At 44.1% G+C, this 24137-nt stretch overlaps 1 protein-coding gene across 14 annotated transcripts in view; it reads left to right on the top strand.

Annotated features, from left to right (window-relative positions):
- The window catches only part of Magi1 (membrane associated guanylate kinase, WW and PDZ domain containing 1), a 612663-nt gene that overhangs the window by 278774 nt on the left and 309752 nt on the right, over positions 1-24137 (top strand). The window lies entirely within an intron of this gene.

Genomic DNA, 24137 nt, shown 5'->3' with positions numbered 1-24137 from the left:
CATCTATAAACTGTACCATATTTGCAGATTTCCCACTTTCTTTGTTTCTGTGATTGTTTGACTTTGTCTCTCACTTTCTCTCTGTCATCTTATATTTGCCACCAACTCGTATGTGCTGATCCTAAAGCTGAGTCTGTGGTTACTTCTGAGTTTCTGGGTGACGGAAACACTGTAGTATTTCTCCAGGGTTGAGGAACAGAAGATCCTGCTAGGCTCAGTAGTAATGGTAAACTGGCATTCGGGATAGTATGGACTGGTGTTTGGGGGAGGGTGGTGTACGCATGTGTGTGAATATGTGTGTATTCCATGATGATTGCACCTAAGAGTGGTCATTAAAAGAAACTGCAATGTCAGAAAAGAAATGAAGGGTGACTTATCTATCTGTAGTCAACATAATTGAAGATCTGGTGCTTGCTGTCAAGGTCTGGCATTTACCCAACTAATAGTTGTGCCTACTCCCGTTTCATGCATACCAGCAGGAAACATGAAACTCTTTGGTCAGAGATGAAGGACTTGATCTCCTTTTCATAGCAAGTAGCATGAGCATGATGCTTGTACAGGTCATAGTTCTACACAAATTCTAAGGGGTGATTAAAATGGGCCCAGGTAGGGGATTTGGCTTAGTAGTTAAGCATCCCTGGGTTCAATCTCTGGTACAAAAAAAAAAAAAAAATGGAAAATTGGATTCATGAAGATTAATTTGAAAAACACTTTAGTCAACACAGTTTGTAATCTGGAATCTCATGATGTAGCAGATGCCAGGCTTCAGGGACGGGCTTTTTTCACTGTCCACTCTGTGAAGAGTTTTGAGTTTCTAGGCCTTCAGTGACAAACTACCAGGTCTATCATTGCTAATGACTTATTTTTGAAGGACTTGGGCTTTGACCTCATTACAGAAAGCTTCTATCTTTAGGCAAAACTTAGTAAAGGCAAGAATCATTTTTGCTTTCCCCAAATTTACAGATTAGACACCAATCAAAAATTTTTTTAACTATTTATTTTTTAGTTATAGGTGGACACAATATCTTTATTTTATTTTTATGTGGTGTTGAGGATCGGTGCCTCACGCATGCCAGGAGAGCACGCTACCACTTAAGCCACATCCCCAGCCCAATATCTTTAATTTTATGTGTTGCTGGGGATCAAACCCCCTGCCTTATGGATGCCAGGCAAGTGCTCTACCTCTGAGCCACAACCCCAGCCCCAGTCAAGATTTTTTTTAATGAAGTGTTTTCAAGGTAACTGTAGATTTCCAGGTAATTTTAAGAAATACTCTAGAAATACTACAAAATGAGTAAAGTATGCTAGATGCATGAATGAATGTGCTACAATGAAACCCATTATGCTGAATAATTCATATGCACTATTAAAAAAAATTCCCCCACTGTTAAAAAGGGTGGGGGAGGGCAGGTGGATAAGATACCTGGTCAGTTTGCCACCCAGCCCGGGAACCCTGAGCTTGGGAATCTGCCTCATTTATGGCAAGCTTGGTCTGGGTGGAGATACTATTTTGTGTCTCAGGATTGTTCCCTGCAAGCCCAGTCCTGAACAGTGGTCCAGACAAAGGGCATTTGGGACTTAATGTTCCCTTCAGGATGCTCAGGGGTCAGGGTCCATTGCCTCTCCCAAGAGGAGTCACCCAGGCTACTTTATATGTCATGTTAATAAAAATAGCTGTATCCAAGTATTTGGACAACTGCTAATATATTTTCACAGAAAAAAAAAAAATAGCTGCCATTTCCTGTACAACTCTGCATGTAAGCACTACCTGCATGCTTCTTCCCAACCACCCCATATGATGCGCCTGTCCTCCAGACGGAGAAACTAAGACTGATGGAGTTGAAACAGCTCTGACCTTGGCCCTAAAATGAGACCATGCATTTAATTTGTATTTGTCTTTGAGACTCTTGGTTTTAGTCAGCTTTTTTGCTGCTGTGACTTAAAGACCCAACTAGCACAACTGTAGAGGAGGAAAATTTATCTGGGGGCTCACGGTTTCAGATGTCTCCCTCCATAGACAGCAGGCTCCATCCCTCAGGGCTCGAGGGGAGGCAGGACATCATGGAGGAAGAGTGTGGTGGAGGGAAACAGCTCACATGGTGATCAGGAAGCAGAGAGAGACTCCACTCTCCAGAGACAAATAGAGACCCCAAAGCCACGCCCCCAATGCCCCCTCCTCCAGCCACACCCACCTGCCTCCAGCCACCACCCAGTTAATCCCATCAGGGATCCATTCACTGGTTGGGTTAAGGCTCTCACAACCCAGTCATGTCTCCTCTGGACCTTCCTGCACCCTCTCACACATGAGCTTTAGGGAGACGCCTCACGTCCACACCATAACACTCTTCTATGTGTGTTTTGTGACTTTCATGATGATCTCATTTTATTTAAATGTTTTTTCCCCCATTTATTATACTACTAGACTAAAAGCTCTTTAAAATCAAGGACTTTGTTTTCCCAGCAACTAGATTTGTGCTTGATGGTGTCCATTAGGTACATGGTCAGTGTTTAGGGACCGTGTCTGTTTTGTTCCCAAGTATCCCTGGGTGTTTTAGCAAAGTGCCTAAACGTAGGTACACACAAAATATTTTTTGAATGGATAGGTAAATGGATGAACTTGCCCAGGTACCGTGCAATGGAGTCGGGACTCGGATTGAGGTCCCTCTGGCCCTCAGTCTTCCTATTTAGTGACTATTCATCGCTGCCCTTCTCTGTTAATAGTAGAATTAACCCAATGCTCAAAACCCCTTGGGGCTTTAGTGTTCTGTCTGATTCATTTCAGTGATCCCCACAAAGTAGGTAGTTGGTGTTATTTTGGAAGCAGTTAGAAATGAAAGTGTTCCCTTTATTTTTATTTTTTTGAATAGCCCTTGCAGCTTGATAGGGAGAAAACAATGGGTCTCTCCCAGAACCTGAAACAACCATTTTTACTTAAATACAAGGCTCTTTCTAAAACCGCCTGTGGGTGACAGTATAGAAGGTTTGACCAAGAAGGTTAAATTTCTTCTCTGGGCTGGTTTCCATGGTAATGGCTGCAGCTCTGATAAGTAGGGATGGCAGGGAGAGAAAGCAGAACACAGGGTGGTGGTGTGTCACTCAAGCAGTCAGAATCTTTTATGACCACAAATGTCAAGCTCTGCTGCAAATGACAGTGGACAGACCTTGGTTCCTAAGTGGAAGGAATGGACCCCCAAAATCTCATGTGTCCGTGGAATTTTCTCTCTTTATTGCATTTTTTGAAAGATTGTCCTGTATTTGAGGTTTAAAAAATGAACAATAAGGGCTGGGTGTGGTGGTGCCCGCCTGTAATCCCAGTGGCTCAGGAGGCTGAGGCAGGAGGATCCTGAGTTCAAAACCAGCCTCAGCAACAGCGAGGCCCTAAGCGACTTAGTGAGACCCTGTCTCTAAATAAAATTCAAAAAAGGGCTGGGGCTGGGGCTCAACGATTGAGTGCTTCTGAGCTCAATCCCTGGTACCCCCCATCCCTCCAAAAAAATGAACAATGAGACTCTTTTTCTGTTGTTCCTGATTGCATATTTGGAGAACCTCCTAGGGAGCAGTTGAAGACAGAATGATGCTCACTCACTACATTTCCTAGAGATACCCCAAAGTGTCTAGGGACAAAATTTATAGGAATAGCTAAGAAAGCATTTCATGAACAAATATTTATATGCTTAGGTAATCTATTGTCTAACAGCCCCCAAACATAGTGGCTTCATACAACAATTTTATCATGATTTTATAAAATCGTATTAAATTTTATTATGATTTCTCGTGGTTTGATGTTGTCCCCCCTGCTTGGGGTCTCACTTGGGATTGCAGTCAGATGGTGGCTGCACTTGGATTCATCTTGAAGGATTCCCAAGTCTGGCCGTTGTTACTGGCCGTTGATCAGGACCTCACCGGGGACTGTTAACTCATCCACAGACACATGGCCTCTGTGGCCTGGTTTCCTCACAGCCTGTGAGAAGTCTCCTGAGCCCTTGACCTGGAAACTGGTAAAGCATCCCTTCTCCCATATTGTACTGGTCGAGTCCAAGAGCCCACATTAGAGAGGAGAGTGAGAATTTGCAGGCTATTCAACCAACCCCAGAGCTAGCTATGTGCTGGGCCCTTTGGAGAAACACATCTTGTTTTGGGTCCTCCTGGGAGATAACTTCAATCTAAAACCATACTAATAAAAGGTAAAGTGCAAGATGGGTAAGGTCCATGATAGATGTGTTCTGAGAGTCTGCCATATGAGGGTTTTATCAGTCTGCCCTTACTGCCGTCCAAAGTACCGAGTGGCTTGAATACCAGAAATCAATGTTCTCTTACTGGTGGAGACTAGAAGTCCAAGATCAGGGTGTCCGCAGGGTGGGTGTCTTCGGAGGCCTCTCTCCTGGCTTGTAGACAGCGCCCTCCTGGCTCTGGGTCTCTCCTGGTCTTTCCTCTGTGCGCATTGATCAGCTTCCAAACTTCCACCTCACCTCCTCTGCAAGTCCTTATCTGATGGGTCCCGCATGAAGAATCTAGAGTGACTCGTGACGATAGGATTGATTCTCACTCAGGATTTTTTCTGTCCTGCTCTCCTGCATGCTTCGTGTGGACAGGAACTGTCTCCCTCTGGTCCACAGCATCGGCCCTGAAGATCCAACACTGTTCCTGGAATGGGGTTCGCTGGATTGTTGTTGAATGAACGTGTGATATTGGAGTTGGGGGGGGTATAGATCTGAACCAAACATTTGGGGAACCATCTACACAGAAGCTATGAAAATGGGTGGGGACATCAAATGGAATGATTCTTAAGAATAAAGGGCAAATTCAGAAGGTCCATATTTAGGGGCTACAGCCAGGAGAGTGAGCCAAGAGAAGGAGCACCCACAGAAATGTCAAGGCGGCAGGGCTCCAAGGAAGTCCACGTGGGCATCACGTTCAAGGTGGAGCCTATGGTCAAGAAGTGCCCAGTTAAAAAGTGCCGAGCTGGACACTCAAAGACCTTTGTTCAAGTTTTGCGTCTGTTTGGTTGGTTGTTTGACCTCGGGCAAATTTATCTCCTTGAAAATCAGTTTCTTCATATGTGAAAGGAGAATGATTATATTTGTATACAGTGGGTACCTTAAAGGTGTGGGAGCTTCAAAAGACATAACAGTGTTGAAGCAAGTTTAGAAACTTCTACGAGGTCTCGCAGTGTAAGGGTGGAAACGATTCCCCAGCTGAATCAAGCATCTTCTCAATTGATGGGCTTAAAGCCTGTGTCTGTCAGCTATCTATTATCTATCCATGCATGCATCCATCCATCCATCCATCTGTCCATCTATCCTTCTATCCTTTTATCCATTGTTCTATTTATTTATCTATCCATCCATCCATCCATCTAGCTAGATATCTGTCCATCTATCCATCCTTCTATCTGTCCATCCCTCTGAACATTCATCTGTCCATCCATCCTTCTTTCTGTCTACCTATCCATCCATCCATCCATCCACCTACCTATCTACTTACCTTTGGTGCTGGGGATTGAACCTACGACTATGCACCTGCAATGCACAAGCTCCACCCCTGAGCCACACCCCACCAGCCCACCTGTGTCTTCTAAATGACACCTTGACTCCCTTACCTTTTGCCATAGTACAATAATTTACTTTTGGAAACCAAGCTTCAGAGGCTTGTGAGGTCTTGGGGAATGACCTCTTAGCATACCCCCTCCCTCCCTCCCTCCCTGCCTCCCTCCCTCCCTTCCTTCCTTCCTTCCTTCTTCCAGGGTGTTCTACAAAAGACAGTCTCATAAGTCAAGAGCTTGGGCTTTTTATAGGCCCCCAGTTCAGTTTTTCCTCATCAGCTGGCCTTCTGGAGGAGATTGGATTGTCAGGCCACTGGTTCTGGATGAGGGTGTCTGAAAACTTAACTCAGGTACTTTTATGCAAGAGTAAATCAAGCATCCCTTGATTGGTACCGGTTACAGCTTATGTTTCAGTTAATATAAGGGCGAGTGCCATCTGTAAATTAGAGCCCTTCAACTTCTTTTCAGATTGCTTGACAAAAGCATGTCTTGAATTTTTAACCTGTCAGTTGTAACATGTTAAATAAACACTTGTCATATGCCAACCGGGTGTCAGCCTGCTTAAACACGTCTCTAGTCACCACAGGAAGCAGGAGTTCTGTGGGCAAAGCAATGCCCTAGACAGTTGACACTTTCACGTGGCCTCTAATTGTCCATATTTGGTTTCCCAAACACTCACCTATGATGTTTCTAAAAGAGGTTTAAATATTTTGTGCTCTGGTGAGGCTCTTGCAATGGCTTTTAAAGATGGAGGTCAAAAGCAGGGCATGGTGGCTCACGCCTGTAATCCCAGTGGCTCAGGAGGCTGAGGCAGGAGGATCGAAAGTTCAAGGCCAGCCTCAGCAAAGTGAGACTCTAAGCCAGACTCAGCAAAAAGCAAGACCTTAAGCAACTCAGTGAGACCCTGTCTCTAAATAAAGTACAAAATAGGGCTGGGGATGTGGCTCAGTGGTCCCGTGCCCTTGGGTTGAATCCCCGCTGGTACCCCCCACCCCAAAAAAGATGGAGATTGACCTTGAAAATATTGTTAGAAGTGGGTGACTCAGCTCACTTTTAACAACGGCATTAGCACAAGACACGGTTTCAAAGATATATTTTCTGAAAACTTTTGAGGTCTCTGTAATCCAGTGTGCTAAGCACTGGACTGGAGACAAAGAGATAGAGGGTTTTCATTTCTGCTCTGTCACTAACTGCCTCTGCTTTGGAGATTGGTTTAAGAAATATGACAGGCTACACAGTTTTGTCTTTGCCTCTTTACATGTTGGGGAAAAAAAAAATCAAAGCAAGTGGTGTGTCTGCAGAGTGCATTTCTATCACACAAGAGAGAACAGAGACGTCTTCTATCCACCTCTTCACCTTTATTTGAAAATGACTAGTTTTAAGCTTCATCTTAATCATGCTAAAACCTGGGTGTGGGGGTCTGTTGGGACACAATTTGTTAATCCTAATGAAACCTTGAATCACCTCCACCCCTCCACCTCTCTCATTGTTTTGGTCGTACCAGGGACTGAATTCAGGGACCCTCAACCATGGAGCCACATCCCCAGCCCTTGTTATGTTTTATTTAGAGACAGGGTCTCACTGAGTTGCTTAGGGCCTCACTAAGTTGCTGAGGCTGGCTTTGAACTCCTGATCCTCCTGCCTCAGCCTCCTGAGCTGCTGAGATTATAAGTGTGCACCACTGTGCCCAGGTCCACCTCTCTCTTTTACCAAGTCCTAGTTAGTAGAAATCATTAATTGAACATCTATTCCCCAAATTTCACAAGATAATGCAGTTTGGATTCATATGGGAATGGCATGGTCCAGCCAGAGAGGAGAGCACCAGCTCCATCCCTGACCCACCATGGCTGTCCCCTGAGCCCGTCACACCCCTTGCCACAGGCTCAGAAGAGCTCTGCCTGACTCATTGTAGCTACAAGTAGGTAGAGGAACTTATCCAGGAGAGCAGGCCTCCCTTCTCTCCTGCTCCTCGGAGTCTTCTCTTTCATTGACTTTTATTCTTCTTTTTAAACCTACTTCCCTATAGAAATGCCACTGATTTTTTTTTTTCATGTTGATAAAACCAAGTTGGGTCTCATCTAGAATTTGTTGGCGTGATCTTGAACCTTGAGTTGGAGACGTTTTAGTTACAGGAGAGACATTGGTCTTATCCGGCTGATTTTAAAGATAATTTTTCGATTTATAGAAAGTGGGTTACAGTTACAGGAGTGATTACTTTGGTAAATAGGTCAGATGTGGAAACTATATTCAATTCCTTACTCTTTGATAATGAAAAGCCTTTTTTTTTTTTTTTTTTTTTTTTGTACCAGGGATTGAACTCAGGAGCACTTAACCACTGAGCCCCATCCCCAGCCCTTTTTTTGTAGTTTATTTAGAGGCAGGGTCTCACTGAGTTGCTTAGGGCCTCGCTAAGTTGCTGAGGCTGGCTTTGAACTCGTGATCCTCCTGCCTCAGCCTCCTGATACACGGGGATTACAGGTGTGCGCCATCACGCCTGTCATGAAATGCTTTATAAAAAACATGCTGACGTCACTGCTCTATCAAATGATGCTTCACTGTTTGTATCCATTCAGTTTTACATTTTCACATCATCGCAGCCCTGGGTTGGAGGGGCATGACCATGACTTTGGGTTTTCAAAGCCTTCCTAATGGTCAATATTTTATCCAGTTGCTTTCCTCTGTTGATGTAATTCAAAGGCTTTACCATTAAAGAATCCTGAGAGATGAAGTTGGAAATCCACAGCTGGTGAAACGCCTTTTACCTCTCTTCTCCAGAGAAGCTTTGCCCTCTTGATTGCATATTTTGGTCCTCCTATGTGGTATAGCACCAACCCTGGAGCACATGAGGAATGGGATATTTAATTTGGAATTGTGAAATGGCAGATTGAGTTTTTAAGTTACACTTTAGGAGCCCTGACTGTCCCTGGGGAAGAAAATCTGCCTACATCTAAGGTTCCAGCAGGCTGTGGAGACAGGGGTCCCTACGCCATCCACTGAACCCAGACATGCACAGTCACGTGTGATCAATGGGCTGTCATCCCTCACATCCTTTGCCCAGTCGTCAGTTTATCCTACAGCCATGTCACGACAGTGATTCACTGAAAGTGATAAATGAAACCCAAAGGTGGTTTTGATATGGAAATTTTTTGTTTATGCCTCACAAAGATGGAATTATAGGGCTACATTTAAAGCAAACCGAGCCTCTGGGGGAAGGGCCTTCATTGTCTTCCTGTTGCAATTAAAATAAAATGCTGAAATGCTTTCCCGTGGCCAAGAGGGTCCTGGGTATCTGGCCCCTGCCTGCTTTTCCAGACCTTCTGGGGTTACCTCCCCACTTCCCCACCCACTACCCAGTAGCCAATAGGAAACAGCGATGCTCTCAGGATCTCTTCCTTTCAGTTCTGCTCAAATTCCACGTCCCCTTCTCCCTTCCTGTGCGTGGATCTCTGCATACTTCACTCCAGTGCAGGGTATTCCTGGTTCCTAACATGTCAGGTTCCCCTTTCTCCTTTTCTTGATGCTATTTGCTAATTCACTGAAAGAGAGAGAGAGATTTTTTTTGGGGGGGCCGTACTGGGGATTGAACTCAGGGGTGCTTAACCACTGAGCCCCATCCCCAGCCCTGTTTTATATTTTATTTAGAGACAGGGTCTCTCTGAGTTGCTTAGGGCCTCACTAAGTTGCTGAGGCTGGCTTTGAATTTGCAATCCTCCTGCCTCAGCCTACTGAGCTGCTGGGATGACAGGTGTGCACCACCGAGCTCAGCCTTGTCTCTTTCTTATTTTATTTTATGCATTTATTTTTGATGTGCTCATTTTTGACAGTTTTCCCATCCTTAGTACCGTGCAAGGCACCTTGGAGGTCCTCAGCATCTGTCAAGTCCTTGCATAGAGCTTCAGTAGATTTAGGGAAGACAAAACAATTTTCCCAGTGAGGCTTTTAAATGTCCTGCCCATGATTTGCTCGTTCATGTCCACAAATGTCACGATGTGCTCTTTCCGAGCTCCTTCGTTGTCTGAAACATTCATTTTGGTCCTTTTGGACAGAGGCATCAATTTTATGGAGCTAGATGTCTTTTCTTTTAAATCCCATTGGCGAAGTCAAGTGAAATCTAAACTTGCCTGCGTACCATCTGCTAATGGTTTGCCAGGCAACACCGAACAAAAACGCAGGAATTTTCATTATGTTGATTAGAAAAAAAAAATTAATCAGAGAACTTGCCATCCCTTTTGAATTGAAAGTTGGGAGGCTTATTCTTGTAAACACAGAGTTCGTCCTTTTAGAGAAGGATTTGTAACTCATGGACTCAGGGTAGAGGTTTATGCAAAATCACATTTTATCTTCCGAAATATGCTGCAGATAAGGAAATCTCCCTTCACCCTAAGAATTTTCCTTGGTTAACCTGTAAGCACACGAGTGCTAATACCCCATTGGATTCTCTGTTGAGACAGTGTGTAGCCCCGGACCCATACCTTAGCCCTGTCTGCATAAAAATCTTGAAGATTTGTTTCACATCAGTGAACCCAGAGTTTAGTAGTCATTTGATTTTGGAATTTCTTTTCCCCACTCAAGTAATCTTTGGAATAGGGCATGTTAGGGTTTTATTATCTTCGACACTGTGAAGTTGTCGGACATCTATTATGATTCAGCTTTGGAAAACTATTCAGGGCCATACATGGGAGGTTTGCAATTGGCTATGCTAGTCATGGGCTTATTCCCATGTGAATACAAAAGCATTATTTTTAGAGGGTTTTTTTTTTTTTTTTGGTCTGCCTTGTTATCACAATTGCTTTTTATAAAAATCGGGATAAAATTTTTAATATGGTTTAGGTAGGAGATGTTCCCCCAGAAGCTCATGTGTGAGTCAATGCAAAAGGATTTAGAGGTGACATGATTGGGTTATGAGAGCCTTAACCTAATTACCGTGTGAATCTACTGATCGGGATTAACTGGGTGGTAACTGTAGGCAGATAGTAGGTGGCTGCAGGCGATAGGTCCGTGGAGGTGTCTTGGGGTCTATAGTTTGTCCTGTGGGGCAGAGCTTTCTCTGCTTCTTGGTGGCCTGAGCTGTTCTCCTCCACCGTGAGCCCTGAAGAATGGAGTCTAAGGACTAGGACCTCTGAAACCAAGAGCCCCAAATAAACTTTTCCTCCTTTAACTATTCTTATCAGATCGTTTGGTCATAGCAGTGAGAGAGCTGATTAAAACAATCTGCAAAACATAAAATCAGCTGTTTTCAGGTATACAGTTCACTGTCTACGCGTTAACTACTTCTTCAGGGGCAAGGTGTGTTGTTGGTGTTTTAGGAGTTGACGAAGACACTCTCTGTTTAATTAGAATTTCAGTAAATTTCAAAAGCAGGTTACAGCCGTGCCACTAAATGCTAACCGCTCTATGAAATTTTATAGGGCAAAGGAAATACTGAGTTACAGTCACACACTCTGAAAATATTAACTGACTTAAAATAATACTTTATCATCCAAATGTAAGCTTAGAAATCATTTTTTTTTCTTATATCAAATAGACCTTGAGAAGAACATAGCTTGAGTTAAAACCATGAGAATGAGAGGTTTTAGAAAATCTCCTGAAATTCTCTCCATCACTGCCCTACCTAGTATTTGTGTGAAAGCAATATAAGATGAATCATGACTGATCCTGAACTTCAACAAAGGTCTCCAAAAATCCCAGCCAGGCAGAGCCATTTTTAATTGATTGGGGATTTGGAAAAGCCACGGAGGAATTTGTTCAGCCAGAGAAAGCTATGTTTTGAGTCTGGCAGGAAAATAGGGATTATTGGAAGGGTAGGTAAATATGAGCAGTAGCTCACAGTGCCCATCTTCCGCAGAATGGAATGAGATGGGTCCAGAGGGTGACTGCGACTCTTCAGATAGGCAGTATTTCTACAAAACACTGGCTGTGATGTGAAAATTCTTGGTGACAAGTCAGGTGAGAGGGAAAAAAAAAATCTGATTTGAAATAATCCATTTGGATAGAGATCATCTGAAACAGAGAAGATCAAGGTCAGGGGCAACCTTGCAAGTCATAAGATGCAAAAAAAAAAAAATAAAAAAATCCACAGGAAGAGGTTTAGAGATGATCTAGCATAGGATGACCCGTCTGATCTGGACTCCCCACTGGGGAGGTTGGGCTGTTTTTATACCTGAGGTTGGTGCTTTTTTTTTTTTTTTTTTTTTTTGTAACAACTGTGTCTAAGAAAATTGGAATGAGTTGAGGCTTGGAAACAAACTGCAAATGAGGGTCTCCTTAGGACATCAGATCTCCATTCAGGGATGGGAGTTACCAAGCCTAGTGATGTCGATGCACTAAAGCATAAAAGAAATGAGGCAGAACAGACAGCCAGCTGGACTTGCAGAATTTGGTGCATGAAATGGAATTTTCCTACAAGGATTATTAAAAGAGAACAGTGAGTGGGGGACCCCCTTCTTTCCTTCACCTCTCTTCCCTCCCTGTGCTAGGAAATACTTCATTAACTGAGACCTTTAGAAAGCAAAGTAAGCAATAAAAAGCACTGTTCAGATTAAACCTGCTTCTCCAAAAACCCACTGAATTCCAGGTACATGAATTTCTCAAAAACAAACCAAACCAAAACAAAATAAAAACTTGAAGCTCATCAGTTGTCTAAGAAATCCCCAGCTAACACTGAAGTTAGCAATTCCCAGGGCTAATGGGAAGTTGGGTTTTTTTTTTTTTTTGCCTGGGGATTGAACCCAGTGGCACTTAACCACTGAGCAGCAGCCCCAGCCCTTTTTTATATTTTATTTAGAGACAGGGTCTTGCTGAGTTGCTTAGGGCCTCGCTAAGTGGCCGAGGCTGGCTTTGATCTTGTGTGATCCTCCTGCCTCAGCCTCCCAAGCCACTGGGATTACAGGTGTGCAGCACCATGCCTGGCGGGCAGCATCTTATTGACAATCTTCATCGTCATTACTGATCTGGAAGTCATTTTCCTGAGGTTCATTTATGGGAGCATCTGTACAGTTGCACCCTCCTGTCGCCACATGTCCCTCAGGAATCCCTATCCGCGACGGGGAGACAGGCAGTCTGCACACTGGGAAGCCTGTGTATTTTCTTTGGGGTCATCTAAACCAGAAATTATGCTGCCATTTTCTATCAGTGTGGTCTTAGGCAAGTTTCGTGCATTTTGAGTTTGAAGATATCTGAGTTGCTGTGTCCAAGATCTGAAGGAAAAGCTCCGAAGAAATGTCCAAGCTAGAAGACTTCATCAGCACAGAGATAGTAATTAAAGCCTCGGGCTTGGATAGAGTCCCCTAAGGGCATGCATGGAATAAATGAGAAAGGGGGTCTGGAGTGGACTTCAATTTTCTTTAGCAAGTTGTTTTTGTGGGGGGGGGGTTACCGGGGATTGAACTCAGAGGCACTTGACCACTGAGCCCCATCCCCAGCCCTATTTTTTTTTAAATTTTATTTAGAGACAGGGTTTCACTGAATTGCTTAGCCTCTTGCTTTTTACTGAGGCTGCCTTTGACCTCGTGATCCTCCAGCCTCAGCCTCCCGAGTCACTGGGATTACAGGTGTTTGCCACCGCACCCACCTTTGGCAAGTTTTTATTGGATTTTTATTCTAATCAGTGGGAAAAGTTGTCCAGGACAGTCTGGTCAGCAGGGGAATAGGTAATTGGCTTCCCGGTCCTGGATCCTCACACCCCACTGCTGGGTCCAGCCATGACCTCCTGATGTTCAGGACTCTTGTTCAAGTCACTCAGCATTGGCACACTTGTCAGAATTGCTCGTCTTCTGGTAAGCATGCTGCATGTGTAGCAGGGAAGCCTGAAAGCCAGTCACGCCCTGCTGAAACACGAGGGAGATGCATAGCTTGCCTGATTGGCCACCTGAGGCAGGTCACGGTCCAATGCAGCAAGGAACTCCTGAACTTGGAGGGGGGCTGCTTCTCCGGGGCCGGTCCTCTATCTATTGAGCCCAAGCTTTTAGGAGTGGAGATTTTAAAAGAGGAGATGCTGCTGGACTGGGCTGGGCTGTGGCTCAGTGGTAGAGTGCTCACCTAGCACGGGCAAGGCCCTGGGTTCCATCCTCAGCACCACATAAAAATAAATAAATAAAATAGAGGTATGGTGTCCAACTACAACTAAAAAAAATAAATATTAAAAGAAAGAGGAGTTGCTTATTTATTCATTACTTGATAAATTGCGCTTTAAGGAGGACCGAGGCATTGAGAGATAGATACCCTGATTGCCAGGGCAAAGAGGGTTCTCTGCCTTCAAGGACATCTGACTCTGAAGAGATAAATAAATAAAATACATCATTCCATGTGGTGGTTCAGGCACTCGGACGGAAACTAATGGAGTTACCATCTTTAGGTGGGGAAGGCCTCTCAGAGGAGGGGAGCTTCATGTTGAATCCTTTCAGTTGAAGGATGCATGAGGGAGGGGATGATGTGCAGAGGGAGAAGTAAGGAAAGGTCAAGGTGAAAGGTCAGAATCAGAGAGGGACCCGTAATTCTAGGAAGCAGGAGCAGAATAGTAAGGCCACTGACAGCTTCCAGCCAGGATCCTGCATGCATATTCTAAAATTTATGCCTTACAGCCGGGCGTGGTGGTGCATACCTGTAATCTCAGCAGCTCTGGAGGCTGAGGCAGGAGGATCAGGAGTTCAAAGCCAGCCTCAGCAACTTAGAGAGGCCCTAAGCAACTCAGTGAGACTCTGTCTCTAAATAAAATATTAAAAAAGGCTGGGGATGGGGCTCAGTGGTTCAATGTCCCTGGGTTCAATCCCTGGTATCAAAAAAAAAAAAAAGCCCTAGTGCCATGTCTCACCTGTGCCATGTGAGAGATGTTGTCTCTTGGGGGCAGCCTGCAGATTGCTCTGTGATAGGTGACAGCATTGACCCCAAAGGTTACAGTGGTGTCGGGCTCAACTGTGAGCTGACTGCCTAATGCTGTGTCCGGGATGCTGGTTCATCATTTGTGCTTTGGTTTGTTTAAGAAGTTGGGTGGCAAAAGATGGCTGAGGCATTATAAGTGGGCACAAAAAAAATATATGTATACAAATTCTTCTTGACGTTTGGATTTAATGCTGCTGCTGTCGGAGACCAGTGGGGCTCACTTGTGAGAGTGTGAGGATTACTGATGAGGAACCTGCTTCAGAGTTGTCCCCTATGCTGCAGGGAATGTTCCAGCCCCAGCCAAAGGGCGGTAGGCACCTCCGTTGTTTCTGTTTGGATTTCCCAAGGGCCGGGTCCTAGGGAGAACAAACAAAATAACAGGCTTGGGGGGATGCAGGCCTTCTGTGGGATTTACATATGATTTGCATAGTGCTCGATAAGCTGAAATCTGTTCTCAGAAAATGTTCAAGTTCATATTTGATCACAGCTCCCAGTGCAGCCATCTCTCGGTATTTTCCCTGGTATTATTCTTTTGCTCATATGGACTGATTCTTACACCCTATTGTTAGACGTGTACAGCTGTGATCCTGAGCATCAGTGACGAAGAAAGGAAATTGGAGTCCACCAGAAACCATTGCTTGGCAAATGAAATTCTTTCTGTTTTCAAGGACTCATTTGTTTTGTTTTTTTAAAATTTTTTAATTTATTCTTTATATATATATATATATATATACACACACACACACACACACACACACACACACACATGACAGTAGAGTGTGCTTTGACACACTATACATATGAAGTATAACTTACTCTAATTAGGATCCCATTCTTGCCGTTGTACACGATGTGGAATTTCCATGGTCGTGTGTTCATATATGAACATGGGAAAGTTCTGTCCCATTCATTCCACTGTCTTTCCTGTTCCCATGCCCCTCCCTTCCCTTCATTCCCCTTTGTCTAATCCAATGAACTTATATTCTCCCTTCCCCCTTTATTTCATATCAGAGAAAACATTTGGCCTTTGGTTTTGGGGGGACTGGCTTATTTCACTTAGCATATTCTCCAGTTTCATCCATTTACTGGCAAATGCCATAATATCATTCTTCTTTAAGGCTGAGTAATATTCCATTGTGTATATATACCACATTTTCTTTATCCATTCATCTGTTGAAGGGCACCTAGGTTGGTCCCATAGCTTAGCTCTTGTGAATTGAGCTGCTGTCAACATTCATGCAGTCGCATCACTATTGTATGCTGGTGAATGAAATTCTTATCCAAGTCCTTCCTAGTTGCATCTTTCTCAGTCCTAGAGTAAATGTACCTTTATTCGGGGCTTGGCTGGGAAACTCCAGGGAGCCATAGGTGTGATTTGGGGGGGATAAGAAGGAGTGAACCTGGCATTGAAAGTTGCTTGGATTCAAGTTTGGGCATTATTCTTCTGAAGTGTACAGTTTCAGACAAATTAGTTGATCCACTGGAATCTTGATTTTTTTTCTTCTTTCACTTGCAAATTGGGGATAAATGAAAACCTCATAGGGCTACTACGGAAATTAGATAATCTATGAACAACACTACGCATAGGGCCAGCCATTAATATTGCTGTCCTGTTTGTATTAAGCCATTTTTAAGCCATTTTGTGGGCATAATTTTTCTCTCTTCAGGTTGGTAAGGAGCCCCGTGATGGTGGCTCTGGGCATTAAGGAGGGCTGTTGACTCAGTGATTTGGGGGTCCCAGCCCTCATGTTCTGTAGGGATGGGGCTGACTCGTGCTCTCTGGTGTTCTGAAGAGCTGTGCTGTGGCTTAGAAGTACTCACACTTGCACTTAATATTTAATTAACACAGGCATTGACTTCATTAGAAGCAATTAGAGAAACGGCTCCAGGTAAAGAAGTTTTTCGAGGTTTCTGGACGGGAGTCTGTTAGACAGTCACGTTCTTTCTCCTTCCAGGGTTTTCTCCTAAGACGTTTTACCGTCATTTTTTAATTTGCCAATTCTTGCTAATTATCAGAACTGCAAGCCGAAACAATCTCAGCATTGGGATGAGATCAGATGGGGTTGTTCAGTTTTATTTATATGTAGATCCGGGGCAGCCACGGAATACAAAGCTTGATTTAGAAAAATATTAAAAACATAAGACTGATTCATGTACCGTGGTTTTTAAGATGATAATTAAAATGATAGCATGAAATCTGCTGTGTGTTGTTGTTATTATCATTATTGTGGTACTAGGGATTGAACCCAGGAGCTCTTAAGCACTGAGCCCCAGCCCTAGCCCTTTGTTATATTTTATTCAGAGACAGCGTCTCCCTGAGTTGCTTAGGGCCTCGCTAAATTGCTGAGGTTGGCTTTGAACTCTTGGTCCTCCTGTCTCAGCCTCCCAAACCACTGGGATTGCAGATGTGCACCACCACACCCACCTGCTGTTTATTATTAAAGACTATCTCAGCCGTCTTTTTAGGAATCATATTTTTATTTTACAAAGGATCAATGTTGTTCCTAGTTAAAAAGAATTTCTGGTTGTGATGCACACCTGTAGACCAGCTGCTCGGGAAGCTGAGGCATGAGGATCACTGGAGCCCAAGAGCTGGAGGCCAGCTTGGGGAATAGAGCAAGGCCCTGTCTTAAGGGTGGGGTGGGGCGTACTAGAATACACATCTTTATTTGGGGTAGTGGTTATCAAACTTGAGCATAGAGTACCATTCGTTGGAGAACTAATAAAAACGTATTTCCGAGGGCTCGACCTTCAGAGTGTTGATTTAGGAGGTCTGGGATAGGACCTTAAAATTGGCATTTGGGGGCAGGCATGGCCACTTGGCGATGAGGCAGGAGGATTGAATAGATAGATAGATAGATAGATAGATAGATAGATAGATAGACAGATAGATAGACAGACAGATAGGGCAGGCTTGGGATGTAGCTCAGTGGTACAGTGCTTCTGGGTTGATCCCCAGTATTGCCAAAAAAAAAAAAAAAACCTCACAAATAAACAAACAAACAAGAAAAAAAATTCTGGCAAGTGCCCAGGGGTCCTGATGCTAAACCCCGGGATCACACTTAGAGAACAACTTGAGGGAAGATTTATACGGTATGAATGTGGCGATGCTTTTCCCTCTTCTGGTTTCCTCCCTGCACATATTTCATGGTGAGATCCTTTGATCTTTGTCGAGAATTCTAATGTGCGCTTCTCTTTGGGTTTTACCATATTTGCTTCTCAGCATGAAGGATCGACTTATGGTAGCTGACAGGAGGAAAGGAGAATAGGAAGCTCATGGACATCTGGTTTTAAGGGTGGATCAGCTGTGCTTTGGATGGAAATGGTCTGAGTCATTTCCATGAACAGTAGGAATTCCTTTGTCATTCTGCCAATGAATATTTATTAGGGATCCCTTTGGGTATCAAGTTCTAGTCTAGGTGTCTGGGATGCTGCTCCATGAGTCGAAAGAATAAAATTCCTTCCCAGAGGAATTTAGGTATTGGGTAGGGGCTGGGGAGGGGCAGAAAGAGCAAACAGAGAATGAGGAATGAACGTGAAGTAGGACGTGGTATAGCGCAAAGCTGGGCCAGATGACAGAGGGCGCTGGGGAGAGAGGGCTGTTCCCAGAGCTGAGCAAGGAGCTTCCCTGGTACCGAGCTGAGCAGGATCCTGCAGAGGGTAGAAGCGCAGTGAGTGTGTGCCCATGCGCGTGCTATTTGGGGGAGGATGCATTTGTGGTGGAGGAAAATGCTTCTAAGAGAGGGAGGCAGATTGGGCTTGTTGTATTGGAAAAAGAGCAAAAGAGGCCACGTATGGGGTTGGAACCCACTGGGTGGGAGGGGAGGTTGATGGTGATTGGCTGTTGGATTTTATTCTGAATGAGAAATGGAGGGTTTCAGAAGTGCAGCCATAGGTCTTCCCTTTCCTTCAGAAGGGCCCCGCTGGCTGCTGGTGGAGAATAAAATACTGATCCTCCAGGTGGCATCCGTGCAGACATCACAAATCAATCACAGATGTCTTTATCGGTAGCTTGGCTTTTGATTGGGATGACTTCCCAACAGTTCATTTATCAAAGGCTTTTGATAGCTCTAGGTACCCTTAGAAGAGGTCTAGGTATCTGCTTCAGATTCATTCATTCATTCATCCCTTCATTCATTAACAGTACATACTAAATATTAATAAATGAACCTGATCATATCAGATTGTAAATTCTGTGCCAAAAGTGATGCAGTTAAGGCAGGAAAAACGAGGAGTCAGCACTTTATATAACAGGGAAGGGCATCCTCAGCAGGAGAGCGGGTTCAGGGTCACAGCAGCTGGAGGGACAGGAGGAGGTGTCCCACATGCTTTCTCATGGTCTTCCGTCAGTGTGGGTCCTGCAGCTCATCTTCCGGTGACAGGGTTGGTGGGACACTGCATCATTTGATGGGGGCGATGTCAGGACCCGTCCTGGGCTCTCTCAGCCCTCTCCCACCTCACACCTTCTCCTGTACTCCTTTCCATTTTGTCTTTCTTCCTCTAATTCTGTGTCAGCTTTGCATCGCTGTGACCAAAATACCAGAACAACTTAGAGGAGGAAAAGTTACCCTTTAAAAAAAATTTTTTATTTGTTCTGATTAGTTATACATGACGGTGGACTGCACTTGGACCCATCCTACGTAAATGGAGGATGACTGCTCATTCTCCTGGTTGTACATGACGTAGAATCACACAGGTCCTGTAGTCTATAGATGCACACAGGGTGATAATGTCTGATTCATTCTGCCCGCATTCTACCCTTCCTACCCGCATTCCCCAGGTAGCCTTCTGGAACCCTGGGCATCCGACAGTGAACACAAAAGCAGCAGTCCCTGCTTTTGTAGGGCTTACTTTGTCTCCTTGTGCCTTGTGCCTTGGTCTCCTTGTGCTTTGTCCACCTGGTCTCCTTGGGCCTAGGAATTTAAACAAGATTTTCATGTTGCAGGTCAGGGACCCATGTCTGGGGAAATGGTGGCTCGTTGGATGAATTTTCCAAGGAGAATCCTGCAGATAATACTGAGCTGTTCCTGGTATGGCCTGGAAGTTGGAGAGGAGATCAATGTCTCAGGAATAAAAAGCACACAGCAGGGGGCTGGGGCTAGGGCTCAGGGGTAGAGCCCTTGCCTCCCATGTGAGGCCCTGGGTTCCATCCTCAGCACCATAGATAAATGAACAAGTAAATAAAGGTATTGTGTCCATCTACAACTAAAAATATTTTTTAAAAAGGCACACATCAGTTATTAGAAGAGGGAAAGGAGAGGGAGTCAAGGCGTCACTGTTGGAAGACATTTAAAGTCCAGGGAAAGCCAATAGAAGATGTATTTTGTTGGAGAATATAAAGAGCAGTGATAAAAGATCATTTTGATAAAAGATCACTTTGGACAAGAGATTTAGGGAGCTGGTCCAGAATGTCTCCAGAATTAAAAATTCCCATTTTACAGATGATAAGAGAGGCTTGGAGACATTAAGTTACTTATTCCCAGTGATAACTGCTAACAAGTAATCTGAAGGTAAAGGTAAAACAGGGATCTTAAGGATTTTTAACCTTCCTATACCTAGACCCTTTGGCCATCTGAAATCTAAGGGAACATCTCAGATAAGAAGTAAGATATCCTGCTGGGTGCGGTGGCACACACACTGTAATCCCAGTGGCTCAGGAGGCTGAGGCAGGAGGACCATGAGTTCAAAGCCAGCCTCAGCAAAAGCGAGGCCCTAAGCACCTCAGTGAGACCCTGTCTCTAAATAAAATACAAAATAGGGCTGGGGGTGTGGCTCAGTGTTCGAGTGCTCCTGAGTTCAATCCCAGGTACCCTCCACAACCCCAAAACACACAAAAAAGAAATAAATAAGATATCCTGTCACCAAATTATAAAGTCATGGCTACACAGATGTTCGCCTGTCATCATCTATATCCATATTTCTCTTGTTTTCATTCTCTCTTCCTTTTCCTCCCGCCTCCCTGGGTTTCTCAGTTAATGCCATATGTAGAGCTGTGTCCCCAGTGTCTAGCACAGTGTCAGTACTCAACAAGTATGTCTGCGTAGATGAATGCGTCTCTGCGGAAGCTCAACATGGGGGCAGGTTGAGAAACGGGGGATCCTCCAACTCCTAAGAACCTGGCTTCACTTCACGGTTTGGGTGGTTTCTGAATCGTCCTCTCAAGGGATGACTGCACAGATTCCAAATTGTAGATTTGGGAGTGTTTCCTCTTTGTAGATTTCAGTCTTTGTAGATTCAAGAGTATTTTTGGTTTTTTTTTCTGAGTGTTGGGTTTGATTTCCTGGGAAAGGAGAGGAATGGGGAGCTGTGGGGACTCGCGGCTGTCACACGGCTTCTGCCCGGGTGGCTGTGCTTTTATCTGATTTATGTGTCTGGATTTTGCCTAAGATTTGATTTGAAGAATCGCTTCTATTACTAAGAAGTTTAGTATTGGATGAGAAAATGGTTCAGAGGAAGCGTTGCTATGGTGTCCTATTTCGACCTCTTCTCCGACCTTTCTTAATGTTCTCTGTGTTTGATCCAGAATGATCTATCCAAGTACAGACCTGGCAATCACGTCACTCCGGCCTCTGGAAACACCACAGTGGCTGCTCCTCGATGATCACAGGAATACTGCCATGTCCTAGGCTCAGTCTAAGCACTTTCCACATACTGACTTATTTCGTCCTATTTTATATGCATTGTAAATCCCCATTTTACAGATGATAAGAGAGAGGCTTGGAGACATTCAGTAACTTGCTCCAGTGATAACTGCTAGCAGGTCATCCGCGAATAAAGAAAAACCAGGGATCTTCAGGATTTCTAAACTTTTTGTGCCTAGACTGTTTGGCTGTCTGGTGAAATCTAAGGGAACATCTCAGAACCCATTTTTTTTTTTGGTGGGGGAGGGCACCAGGGACTGAACCCAGGGGCACTCCACCACTGAGCCCCATCCCCAGCCCTATTTTGCATTTTATTTAGAGACAGGGTCTCACTGAGTCTCTTAGGGCCTCGCTTTTGCTGAGGCTGGCTTTGAACTCACGATCCTCCTGCCTCAGCCTCCTGAGCGCTGAGATTACAGGTTTGGGCCGCTGTATCCGGCCTGATCTCCTTTTCTTATTAGGCCACTGGACATCATCTTAACTCAGTTACCCCTGTAAAGAACCCTCCTCTGAATACAGTCCTGTTGTGAGGTACTGGAATTAGGGGGAGGTGGGAGGTGTCACATTTCTATCAGTGATAGGAGAGCAGGAAAGAAGTCTGGTTTTGCTCATTACACTATCCTGTCACCTCACCTAGCATTTAGCCCAGGATATGCCATCAGGAGATGGAGACCAAATGAATGAATTGATCCATGAAATAAGTGAATAAAAAAATAAATGAAGGAATGATACTATACCTTGTCAACCATCAAAACCTTTAAAGCATGCATTTATATCATATGTTCTAACATTGAGGACTTTAATAATTGCTTATTCCTTTAGTTGTGTTTTTCACAGTGCCTGAGTGAGTGCATCTGAACTAGAAACGTCTAGATCACATAAAAAAAAAATTCTATGTACCTGTACTTGTCTGATTTCTCTTAAGTGGTGTTAGGAGTCATGTAATTAAATCACAAATACAGAGAATAAAGTTTTGACCCTGGAGTGATTAGCTACAACTGGTATTTTATTCTGCTCTGAAATGTTGCATTTTGCTTTTGATTTTTTAAACGGTCTTTTTTTATTGGTTCTTTTTACTTATACATGACAGAGGATTCATTCTGACATAATTATAAGAGCAAGGAACATAATTTGTTCTAATTCAGTCCCCGGTGCCTTCCTTCCCCTCTCCTCCTCTGTCTGATCCCTTTCCTCCACTCTACTGATCTTTCTGCTATTGATTTATAGTTTTTTGTTTGCTTATTTTTTGATACCAGGGATTGAACCCAGGGGTGTTTAACCAGTGAATCAAATCCCCAGCCCTTTTTATTTATTTATTATTTCGAGACAGGTCTTACTAAGTTGCTTAGGACTTCACTACATTGCTGAGGCTGGCTTTGAACTTGCAATCCTCCTGCCTCAGCCTCCCAAGCCTCTGTGATGACTGGTGTGAACCACCGGGCAGTAGTTTTTGTTTTAAATTAGTGTCTTGTGGAGTTATGTGCTGGTGAGATTCATTGTGGTGTATTCACATATGTACATAGGAAAGGTCAGATTCATTCCACTGTCTTTCCCTACCCTACCCATCCTCCCTTCCCTTCATTTCCCTTTAATAGAAAATAGGGAAAGCAGGTTTCTTCAATTGCAGAACAGAACATCATGGAGCCCTTAACATGCACATTTGTTTCCAAGGGGCAATATGCTCTACAGAATTTTATTATACACATTTGCTGTTGACACTCTTTGTTTCTTAAGGCACCGATATCCCAAGAAACACTCTCAGAATGGTTGCTCTGGAGAATCTCAAATCAGTTCACACATTTTGCTGGTTTAGTAAATGGGGCTTATTAGTCAGAATTCTATGTTTTTCTTTTTCTGAACATGCATTTCATAAGCTTTGTTCTAAACACCATTTTTTTTTTTGGTACCAGGGATCAATGCAGGGGCATTTAACCACTAAGTCACATCCACAGCCCCTTTTTAAATTTTGAGACAGGACCTTGCTAAGTTGCTGCAGCTGGCCTTGAACTTGCCATCCTCCTGCCTTAGCCTCCTGAGTCATAGGATTACAGGACTGCACCACTCCCAGCCTAGAAACCAGTTTTTAACATAGATCATTGTAGCGGCTTAAGATGGCCCATAATTAAAAAAAAAAAAAAAAAGCTCAAAGTGTCCATGTTAAGGCTTTGTGGCAAGGGTCAGAAAGCCAACTGCAACTGGTCTTAAAACACAGAGTGCAGGTGTGTCAGGAAAGGGGTTTCTCATCGCATAGAGTGTCACCAGCACTCAGTCTGCTCTGTCTCTGCATCTTGACTGCTTCTGTATTCATTTGGTTCTCAAGGAAAGGTCTTTGCCTGTGTCAGCAAATCAACTCCAGCTGGTCTACTTCACATCTGCATTGGACACTGGGCTTCTCCATTCTTCCTACAAATTCCAGACTCAAGTGTCACTGGCTGGGTGGGGTCTGTGCCTCTTCTCCCCCACCGCCCTCTTCTTACTGTGGTAGGCAAAGCTAGGTTGGGTACAGTAAGCCAGGGGACAGGGTCAGCTTCATCGGATGCCTATGCACTGAGCCAGAGAAAGGTCCTAGCATAAGAATTCACTGGAAGAAAATGGAGCTGCAGAAACGTACACTTTGACAGTTAAAAACAGCAGGTACCTCATACACCTGTCCTTGGTTTGTCAGCTTGTGAAAACCTCTTTCCCTGTAAATCGAATGAAGATTTCCGTTAATTGAGCTTCTAGTTACTTAAGCTGCAGCTAATTAAGTTTGGTAGATAATTAGGTGCTGGTGAGGTAAACAAATGTGTGTCACAGAAATGAATTCGACAGTGAGCCTGTGGGGTGCAGGGATTCAAGGATGACCTTGAGTGATCTGTACTGCAGGTCACACTACTGTGGTTCCTTGTCTGTGAGTTTTTCTGCCCGGGGACATCTTTTATCTTAGAGTCGCCATGGCTTGGCACACGGTTAATTGTCATTTTTTTTTTTTAATTGTAGAATTAGGAGATTGTGGTTTGGGGTGGGATGTGGGGAGAGGTGACGGTTCACTGACTTAAATAATGGAGCAAAGGAAAGAAAGAAAAGCCGATTTTACC

The sequence above is a fragment of the Marmota marmota genome, unplaced genomic scaffold, assembly GCF_001458135.2.
Source record: "Marmota marmota marmota unplaced genomic scaffold, marMar, whole genome shotgun sequence".
NCBI classification, from domain to species: domain Eukaryota; kingdom Metazoa; phylum Chordata; class Mammalia; order Rodentia; family Sciuridae; genus Marmota; species Marmota marmota.
Note: the sequence above shows the minus strand (reverse complement) of the source record. Positions and strands in the feature narration are given on the sequence as shown.